The 10232-nt window shown below is 46.8% G+C and overlaps 1 protein-coding gene across 1 annotated transcript in view; it reads left to right on the top strand.

Moving 5' to 3' along the window:
• The first annotated feature begins 1367 nt into the window (after positions 1-1367).
• Positions 1368-10232, top strand: part of RFX7 (regulatory factor X7) — a 49889-nt gene continuing 41024 nt past the window's right edge. Inside the window, exon 1 of the mRNA XM_032700204.1 lies at positions 1368-1466. The gene's annotated coding sequence lies outside the window, so the exon portion shown is untranslated. The remainder of the gene's footprint in view (positions 1467-10232) is intronic.

The raw sequence follows: 10232 nt of genomic DNA, 5'->3' as shown, positions 1-10232 counted from the left end.
TACTCACCTCCTAAATTTAGCAATGCTGTGTCTCCATGTGTATATTTACATTATTAGTCACCTTTAGGCCCACGTTTTCTGTGATCAGCACAGGCTTGGAAGTCACTCCTTCATCCTTGTGTACCACTGTCAGAGAGGGCACTTGGGTGTCCTTGCCCCTGCCCAGTGGGCTGAAGCTGTGAATTCCAGTGGGAACACTACCAGAATTGGAGTGACTGGGAAAAGAGGGGCAACACAGGGGCAGCTTGAGCTGTCTTTGTTACCATGACCATGGTGGGAAAAGAAACAATAACCATAGAATATCCAGAGTTGGAAGGGACTCACATGGATCATTCAGTCCAACTCCTGATCATGACTATAATAACTTCCACCTTGTATCATAGTCCCCGAATTTGGGTATTTATTCCCCCATTGCCCCGGGTTTTGCGGTTCCTCTGGCTTTTTCATGAAAAGCCACGATGCCAGGAGCCAAAATACAGCTTGTGCCTGCAGTTCACAGAATACAGTTGTGGTACCTGAGCATCTTAAATTTTGGGGAAAACGTTGATCACGGAAGGTTGTGGGTAAAGGCCGGCGGCACTGATGGCAGCCCGGCCCCATTCATGTGCGGGGGACGCACGGGCAGGCTAAGGGCACACATGGCCCGGTCTGGGCTCCCCCAGGGACACGGCAGGCACTTGTTATTTTGTTATCAGCCGCGGCTGCGGGGCGCTCCCGGCCACGGTGCCGCAGCTGATGTAATGCAATGCTGCTGCCGCCGCAGCGGCTTCACGTGTCTGCGGCGCGCCCGGACACCGGGGCGGCTGCGTGTGCCGTACCCGCTGTGGAACACACACAGACACACACATCGCACACAGACACGCGTGTATGTGTTATTCTCGCCGCCGGGCCGCTCCGGGCGCAGCGCCCCCTCCCCAAGGCGGGGGTCCCGGTGCTGCCGGCGGGGCCGCCGCCCCCGCCCCGGCCGCGCTCGCCGCCCCCGGCCCCGGCCCCTCCGCGGGGCGGCCCGTGTGTGGGGCACGCCGAGCCTGCGCACTGCGCGGCCGGGCGGGCACGGCGGCCGCGGGGCGAGGAGCGGCGGGGCGGGCCGGGCCAGGTGCTGCCGCTGCCGCTGCGGGGCGGGGGGAGCGCCGAGCGACCCTGCGCGGGGGCGGCAGGGGCCGGGCCGCCATGCGCCGAGCCGCGGGCCGGGCTCGCCATCCTGCGGCGTAGCGGCGGGACGGGTTCCGCCCGTGATGTCCCCCGGGCGGCGGGGGAAGGCGACTCACTCGAGCGCTGCGGCAGAGGCCTAGTGCGGGCAGCGCCGCTCGCGTCCCCATGGCCGAGGAGCAGCAGCCGGAGGGCGGGCAGCCGCCGCGGCGGCTCGCCGGCACCCCCGCGCCCGGCGGGGCCCTGCCGGCCCTGGTGCCGGGGCTGCAGGGCGGCGAGGCCAGCGCGCTGCAGCACAAGATCCGCAGCTCCATCTGGTAAGGGCCGGGCCCCGCGGGGCCGGGGCAGGGCCGGGGGGGGGGGCGCGGCCCCTTTGTGCGGGCGGCGCGGGGCACACGCGTGTCCGCGGCGGGGCCCGCGGGGCAGGGACGGTCCCGTGTGCGGGGCGCGGGGCACCTGCCGCGGGCGCAGCTCCCGCACGGCCGCGTTTGTACCGCGCTCGGGAGCCCCCGGCGCGGCGCTGGGGCGGCGGGGGATGCGGAGCCCAGCGGGGACGGTGCGATTGTCCAGCCTCCCTGGAAACCCTCTGCTCTCCCGAGGTCCCAGTCGGGCTGTTCGAGTGCAGTTTTGGCTGGAACTTGTGATGGTTTACAAGTTCCTGCATAGGAATCCAGGTTGTTTTGTTGTTTTTTTTTCCTCCCTAGAAATTAAAAGAAAATTCCTAGTAAACCGGCATTTGACTTAAGAATTTTATTTTGTGTGCATTTGTGTGAATTGAGTTCAGCTTACTGCAAATAAAGCACTTTGTGTTTTTTATAAAAAAATATCTGCAAGAGGCTGTCACCCGCAGCATTTGTATTTTATGTATGTTTTTAAAAGCTGCCTTTGGCTGAGGGTGCTGATAAAGTATAGTGAAAGTTGGGAGTTGTAAATACAGGTTACTCGTATAATGTTTTCGTTTATATACACACACCGTGTATATTTTATACATGTACTCATCCCAATAAAAACATACTGATCTAGCTTGCATATTACGTCATATTACAGTTAGATTGTGTGGTTTGAATGGATGTAGCTGGAAAAGAAAGAGAATCTAAATATAATTTTACCTTCCGATTCCTTTATTGTATGGCACACTGACATTGTATTTATTATTGGCATGGTGGTAGTTTTTACTTATTTAAGCAGTTAATAACTGTTCATTCTGCTTAATCCACACTTGCTACCTTTTGTTTTGGTTTTCTCTGCAATGTGACCTAGAGAAGGAATATGAACTGCAGAATTTCCTGTCTGTTTGGATCACAAAATCTTCACGCCTTCCTAATTTATTATGGTATTTAGTTGATGACCTTTTCATATTTTCTTCTCTTTGCATGAACGTGCTGTTTGGAAATGAGCCTGGGAGAGCATGTTTACATTGCATTCAGATTAGGTATCATGTCCAAGTTGAAGACAAAATGGCTACTAAGTAAAACCTCTGCTTTTATTGTGGGTTTTCTTTTCAAGGGAAAAGAACACAAATGTTAGCCTCTGAAATGAAAGCTGCTTGTTTAAATCAGGTAAACTTGATGAATAGCCCAAACCCACGTTTGGTACAAAGGAATGCAGCGTTTTTCCCCGATGTGAGTGGCTCTCCTGGTGCCAAGTGCCTGTGACCAGCAGAGGTTTCGCCAGCACCTTGCAGCCCTGTCTCCTGGTACTTTCACAGGCGTTCCTCACCTCAGCACGGGTGTTCCTCCTGCCTACCTGTTTCCTGCACCAGGCTTCAACTTCCCTGCTGCTTTCAGGCAGCATCCGTTCCCTGTGGGTTTCGCTGTTGAAATGCAGTGTTTGAAGATAAGGTTATTTTTTTTTATAAGAAAACCTTTTCTTTGATGTCTTCAAACCCCGTGTTTCGCTATTGTGATCAAGCAGTCTTCATTTGAGGCTGGAGTTTCACGTTAATTTGCATCTTCCTGTAGATGTGGTGGTTGTTTTGGAACGGCAAGGATGAGGAGCATTGCCAGGGATGTCGTGCACGCTGCAGCCGAGTAAACAGTGGAAAACCTTGGGTCTGCTGCTCTGTTCAGTGGGTGCTGGTGATGGGTAAACAGCAGGAGAGGTTTTGGAAGGCTGGTTTGTGAAAATGGCAGTGCACTGCTGTTAACAGAACTAAGTGTAATGTGCAGAGGAGAGCTTCCTCTTTTCTCCTTCCCTCCTCTTCCTCCCCTCTTCCCCTGCCATGCCAGTTGCATGTGCTGGCAGGCTGGTGCATTCAATTCCCTCTTTCCTTCCCAAGGGGTTTAGCACATCCAGATTAGTACTCTTCTCTGTTGTTTTCCCCACACCTCCTTTTTTCCTACACATGTTTGTGCATAGTGGATGAAGGTTTTTAGTTGGCTGTGTTTGTTATTGTTTTGTTGTTTGGTTTTTTTTTATTTATTTTAAGGGTTTCAGTCTTCAAATTATATTGTCAATGAAAATAGTAGTATAGCAAAATATAGCAGCTACTGAAATACTGGACTTGAGGATCACAAACAAGTCTGTGCTTGTCCCTCCCCTGTACAGACAAATATAGAGTGTGATGCAGGCCACGAGTGGGACAATGAGGTATTCAGTACCTCAACTTATACTTATTTTATTCTGTTTATTAAATTAAAATGTAATTTGACAAAAACATCTTAAGTAATTGTGTACATGTGGAGCCCCTTAAATTGAAACAATAGGTTAAATCCTGCTGGTTATATTTGTAGGCACAGTCAGTATATTTACTGAAGACTTAAAAATGTGCTTGCTAGGAGTCTAGTCTGTTTTGGGATTTTTTGTTGATGGTTTGTTTGTTTGTTTGTTTGTTTGGGGTGTTTTGGGTGATTTTTTATTTTTTTTTTTTGCATATAAAGTGACCCTTAGTTTGAACTGAGGAGGGGAAGATAAAAGAGTGACTTAGCTGTGCTTAAAAACAAATCTGGAAGTATTTATTTGCACTGCAACATCACCTACAGGTATTTAACTGCTGTTTGGTTACAGTAATTGAAGCTCATCACTGTCTCGCTGTATTTGTGTCCTGCCCGCCCCACTTGAACACATCCAGCCAAGTGGTGTCTGGTTTTGTTTGGTGCTGCGTATTCGAGTTGCTGAGGCGGTTGGATGTTCTTACGGTGTGGGTGAAGTGGGCAGAAATAATACTGGATGTCTTTTCCCACTGACGGATTAGGAGTCTAGACGGGGAGAACACGTCTTTGGGAGCCCAGCCTGGCTGATTAGTGTCGGGATGGGCGGGTTTCTAAATTGCCCTGGTCTTCACTGGACACTGGGCCTTAATCTGCCTGTTTTTATTTCCCTTTAGATTCGTTAAAGCTTTCATATTTATTAATAGCTTTTTGTCCAGACGTTGGAGCCCGAGGCGGGAAAACCTCCCTAGTCAGCTGTCTGAGCATATAGACTAATGGGGTTTCAATTATTTTCTTCGGGTGAGGGTATTACTGAATGTGTGTTATTTGTATACGATGTTTCTGTACCCAAACATATGGTGGGGAAGACAGAGTCTACTCAATATCCCGTTGAGTTGCCAAAGAATATCTTATCGCCGAAGACAGCGAAGTACGGATGTAAAAGCAGCGTGGCACAAGGATTGAGATGGGGAGGTGGCCAGGGGAGGATGGTGTGAGCTGAGGGTCTGTCTCGATGGCGTGAAAGAAAAAGACCAACAGTTTTAGGCAATTTAATCCCCCCACTCAGTGTATTAATCCAAAATCCAGTAGCTGCGAACGTTGAAGGAACGGACAGGTTTGTTTTCTTGTTCGCTGTTGCGAATAACTGGTGATGATTCTTCAATAAGCACTTGTTTACTGTTGTAAATAGTAATCTGGTGCTTGCATCTGTGCATGGGTTGGCCCCAACCTCTTTCACCTTGCCTGCATCTCAGCTCTTTTTGTCCTAGAGGCATCTGTTAGGATTTGAATATAGTAATTCTGCTCGAGAGATTAATTTCTCTCCTTCCCCTCCCCAGTCTCGTGTGCAAACCAGGCTGAGGACCAGGCAGTGTGGAGTGGCAAACACAAAGCATTGCATTTGCAGCCATTTCAGCTGGACGTGGGTGTGGGTTTCAGACCCGTAATTTTCGTCCTCAAATCATTCTTCTAGCTAGAAGTTGTAATGGAAAACCACATGAGCTAGGCCGGGCAGTGCCGAAATTATATGTCCTAAGGCCCACTTTGTCTCGTGTTGAAGGAGGAGTAGGAGGTGAATTGTGCCTTTGTTAGTTTTGGGCTCTTGGTATCGTGCTAGAAAACCAGATTAGCTGATTGTAACACCAATGTTTTCTAATCTTTGGAAGGCTCCATTCTTTCTTGGACTTACATCATTCCTGCTCCCTCCTGCAGTTGCATCCATCACTCCTCATTAGGCATTGTCAGCAAGCCTGGATCATCACTTAGCTGTTGGCAGAGCAAATGTTCTGCAACTTGGGAAATGCCGTTGAGGTTTTTCATTATAGGAATTGTTACTTACTTGTATAGTTAGGTCAGCAGAAAAAATGATTGACAGTCTTGATATTTTTAATAAAATGCCTGGCAATGAAGGGGGAAGCTCAAGGAGTGTGTGTTTCAGGCTCTTAGCAAAGTAGGTGGATGCACCTTTTTGGTGGTTTTCTTCTGCAGTTGAAATTGCTGTAAGACCCTATATGTATTTTTTTAAAACATACATTTCTTTAGTAAGGTTGGACTAATCTGGAGACCAGTCCATCTGCATTTTCTCTCTTTCTGTTTCCTGTAGCTTGGGAAAAGGAGGCAGGAAATAAGAGAAAAAAGCCCAATATAACTCAGTATTTTGTTACATGGCCTGTAAAATTGAGTGGAGAACTTAAAATTTCCTCTAACTGATTGCAGATTCTTTGTGGCTATTCTGTGCTTCAGCCCAAAATGCACCATCATTCCCTCCTGGTTAATTCATTGTTAGAAGTGGGAAACACAGTTTATAATTCTTCAATTACAGATTACTGATTTCTGTGGGGAAAGGCAAATAATTATCATTGGCAGGTGTGCAGGCTGCACTCATTTCACTAAATCTGTGCAACATCAGACGTGTGTTTACATCTTTTGAAAAAGTACCTTGAGTCCCTCCGCTAAGATATGCTGTGTAAAACTGCCAAGATTTCTTGTCAGTAACTCAGTTTTCCCAGGGTTTTTGGTTCCATTGTTTGTGGGTGATGGTAAGACTTGTCTGTCCCAAATGTATTTCCTGATAGGGTGTATAAGTAGTCAAATACATAGGAAAAAATTGAACCGTGGACCATATTTTAGAGTTCCTGATGATTTCAGGGAAGGTCAGGCCTCCTTGGGCAAAGGATTTAGCAGCATGTCATTCTCCTTCACACTCTGCTTCCCCAGATGGATAGGAAGAGAAAGTGGAATTTGTTTCATTTCACTCCACCTGGTTCTATGCAAGTTGGGGAGAAAATGTATTGTTGTGGAGAAAAAAATATTCTCTCTGGTGAGGGCCAGCTCCTAGGGAAGTTGTTTCTATAAAACAATCCATCTGATCAGTTCATGTGCCTGTTTGTCTTTGACTGTCAACAAATTTTAAACTATGTGCCAGGGTGTAACCATCTGTGGTGCATATCTCATGAATTTGGGCAAAGTAAATCCTACACCATTTGTCACTTTTTCAACTTGACTTCTCCTGGAGGTGGCCTCTGGGGGGTTGTTTGGAGACCTTCCATTCCCCTGAACAAGGTCCAGGTACACCCTTTATCTGTTCCTACGCGTTCCTGTAAAGAGGAAACCCATCTTTTGTGGGGAAGCCCCCCCAGAAGAATTCCTTCAAGAGCATTTACTCTTCTGCAAGTACATCCCTGTGCTGTTGGGAAAGCCTTCCCCCGTGCCACTGGCTGCGGGAGCGGGCAGGTCAGTGGCAGGAATCCGTGCCAGGTCAGCGTGGGAGGAGAAGCAACTCTCCAAAAGGGGCATGGCCACCACGGTGGTGGAGTTTCTAGGTCAGCAGGTGTGGAAGCCAATTTGGTCTGGAGGCATTTTTACAAGGTTGGAAAATAAACCTGAATAAAATGAATGGTGACCTTTATGTAACCTTTTGAGAATGGAGTTGAGGTTTTATTGAATATCCTGGCTCTGAGTTGGATGAAATAGCTTTGCAGGAAAAAAAAAAAAGATCTTTATAAATCTGCATGTAGGAAGAGTGGATTTTTCACTCTTGCTCATGGGTTTTGTATGTCTTCATTTCTTGAAACAATTGAACCTAATAAAGTATGTGGGGGGAAACAATATTCAAGTAATAAAAGATTTGGATAAGTTTTACGGCTGTTCATTTAAAATGCATTAGAGTGCATTAAATTGTTGACTTCACAGCATCAAACATACGCAATTCTTTGTTTCATAAACATTTTACTTTCCACTGCTGGAGTTTCTTCATCGAAGCAAGTCAGATTGTGTGACACTGTGATTGAGAGCAGCATTTCTAATGAGTTCTTAATAAGCACAGAATTTCAAGATTGTCATCCCAGGCCTCCATAGCTGGGTTGCTTGCCACTTGGGGCAATTCTGTTTGATTCACATGTCTGTGTGCCATTGGTGAGTAGGAATCCAAATTTCTCCTGAAAAGAACACTTGGAAACCCCCCCCCCCCCCAAAAAAAAAAAAGTTCCTGGATGTATAAATGACTCAGAAGAAGTACTGTAATTGGGCGAGATGGTGGTACTGCTTGGGTTTGGGTGATCAGATTTATATTGAAGCACTGATTAATCTTTTAATTAATTGCAGCTTGGGGTGGTTTTGTTAGTCCTTGTGTGTGTGTGTGTAGTTTTGAGAGCAGGGGTTGAGCTTAATGTTTTTACACAGATCCCATAACTTATGTATGTTGCCTTCTCTTGTTACTCTACTCTACCGCTTGCCAAACAGAAGTATTTGGAGAAGGGCCAGAGCTGCAAAATTCAGATCAGGATCCAAATTTGGATTTTTGGTTCAAGCTTTTCTAATATCTGATATTACAAAGCCTCATATATAAATAGGGAACTCTTTATTTTTAAACTGTGATGAGGAGATGGAGGTAGCTTTCCAGCTTGCCTCTGAAGCAGTAGAGGTAGAATGCTGGACTGTATGTTTGAAAATTCAAAAGGTGAATTGAATAGATAAAAAAGCAGTGGGTGCTCTGTCACCCAGAAAGAACCCAAGCAAAAGGCCAGCACACATTGGTACTTTCAAGCAAATGAGAAGAATCCCCTAAATTTAAAATTCTGGAACTGGTGGCATGTTTTGTGGTGTTCTGTTGGATCTTTGGGCATTTTGAGGGTTTGTTTTGTTTTGTTCTAAATGGAGTTAGCCAGTATCTCAATTTTAATGCTTTCTTGATTTAATGAAAAAAGGATTATCTCCCATCAAGTAGGATGCTCGTTATCGGCTGCTGTGCCATCAACAGGGTTTCAGTAAGCTGCCAACTGTTTTGTATTGTTGAATGTTTAATCATTAAGACAGTGGAAAAAAAAATTCAAAACTTCCCAAATATTTTCCTCCTATCTTGTTTTTAATTGCTTGTGGTTGCTGCAGTGACATTGTACCCATCAAAGGGTGAGGAGGTGTTGCTGCCGGTGGGAATGGGGATGGGGATGGCTCTGTGGGTGGTGGGACTTGCACCCTGGGGCTGTGGTGGAGAGGCCTCCCGTGGAGGAGGAGGACCTAACTGGTCTTACACCTGGTGAGTGGTCCAGTCTTTATCTCTTACTCGGGCAACGTGAGCTGTTGTGTTTTCCCAGCTGTGACCCCAAACACTCTGCGTGTTGCGGCACATGGTGGTGCTGGGACAGGGGTTGTGTCTATGGATGTGGGTTTCTTGGGGTGGACCTGTGTTCCTCCACAGCAACAAGTCCTACTTAGCCTTTCCCAGGAGCTGACTGGGGATGCTATCACCTACTGATTGTCAGGTACTTCAAGTTTGGGAAGAAAATCTTGTTCCTGGGAAGAACTTGTTTATGAAATTAGGCGTATTCATATCCCCTCCTGAGAGGAAGTTTGTGGTTAAATGTCAAGGTCTGTGATCAGTGGCTGTCCTTTCTGTTTGATGGCCTCACAGGCATGCAGGCAACATGTATTTCTTACACAGAAGTTCCTAAGTGCCATTATAAGGTTGTTGGGGCACCTGCGAGTGAAAAGATTGGATTGCACTGGACAGAAGGAATTACAGTTCATTACTTTGGTTGCCTTTAAAGCAGTGAATTAAACTATTTTTAAAGCAGGCAGCAATACAAACTGTTGCATCTTTTTCTCAGTACAAGGTTGCCTGGAAGTGTCTGTCAAGCATCCCTTGGACAAACAAGAATTAGTTTGTGAGCAAGGTGTGCTGGATAGTAGGATGGACAATTTGTTCTCCTGCATCTTCCTCATCACCTTCTTGCCTTTGTTTAGAAATCACTTGTTAATACTTGGAGAAGTCTTTGTGACTGTAGTAAAAATACTCCTGTGTGACCACTGCCACATGAAAATACAGACTGGAAAGGCAGCTACTCAGTACCACAAATGGTAACTCTTTGAAGGCCAGTAAATTGAAAAGCTTTAACATTTTTTCAGTATTTTTTCGTGGATGGAATTTTAGTCTTCATTTTTAGTCTTCTTTGAAAAATGGTGACAACTCCTACCTCCAGAACCACATATTAGTTTTAATGCTTATTCAGTGGAGGAAAGCTACTGGAGAGGCTTGGGTGCTTATTAAGCCAGAGGCAAGAATCCTACAAGGGGATTCTGGATCCCGTGTGAATGCTGTGTCTGGAGGCCATTTGAAATTGAGACTCAAGGCCTCTGCTTCAGGGCTGGACATTCTCTGGCAAGACCAGGGAATGGTCTTGTGCTGTTGTCTGTGCTGGAGGTGTGCAGGCAGTAGTTTCTTGGGAAGAGCAGGCAGGTGGTGGATGCCTGTGCCCTCGGGAAGCTCCATGCAGGGTGGGTTCCCTGCCGGAGTGAGCTGTGCCTGTTGGTACTTGTCATCATCCTCTTATAGCTTCCCTGTCCCTCTCTGTGTTGGGATTCAGATGCTCTGTGCTTCTCCTGGTGTTTTTCAGTGCAAGGTCAGGGATCACTGTGATCCATGTGCTGGTTCCATAG

This window comes from Chiroxiphia lanceolata, chromosome 12 (genome assembly GCF_009829145.1).
Source record: "Chiroxiphia lanceolata isolate bChiLan1 chromosome 12, bChiLan1.pri, whole genome shotgun sequence".
NCBI lineage: Eukaryota > Metazoa > Chordata > Aves > Passeriformes > Pipridae > Chiroxiphia > Chiroxiphia lanceolata.
The sequence above is the reverse complement of the archived record's forward strand: the minus strand, read 5'-3'. Positions and strand labels throughout refer to the sequence as shown.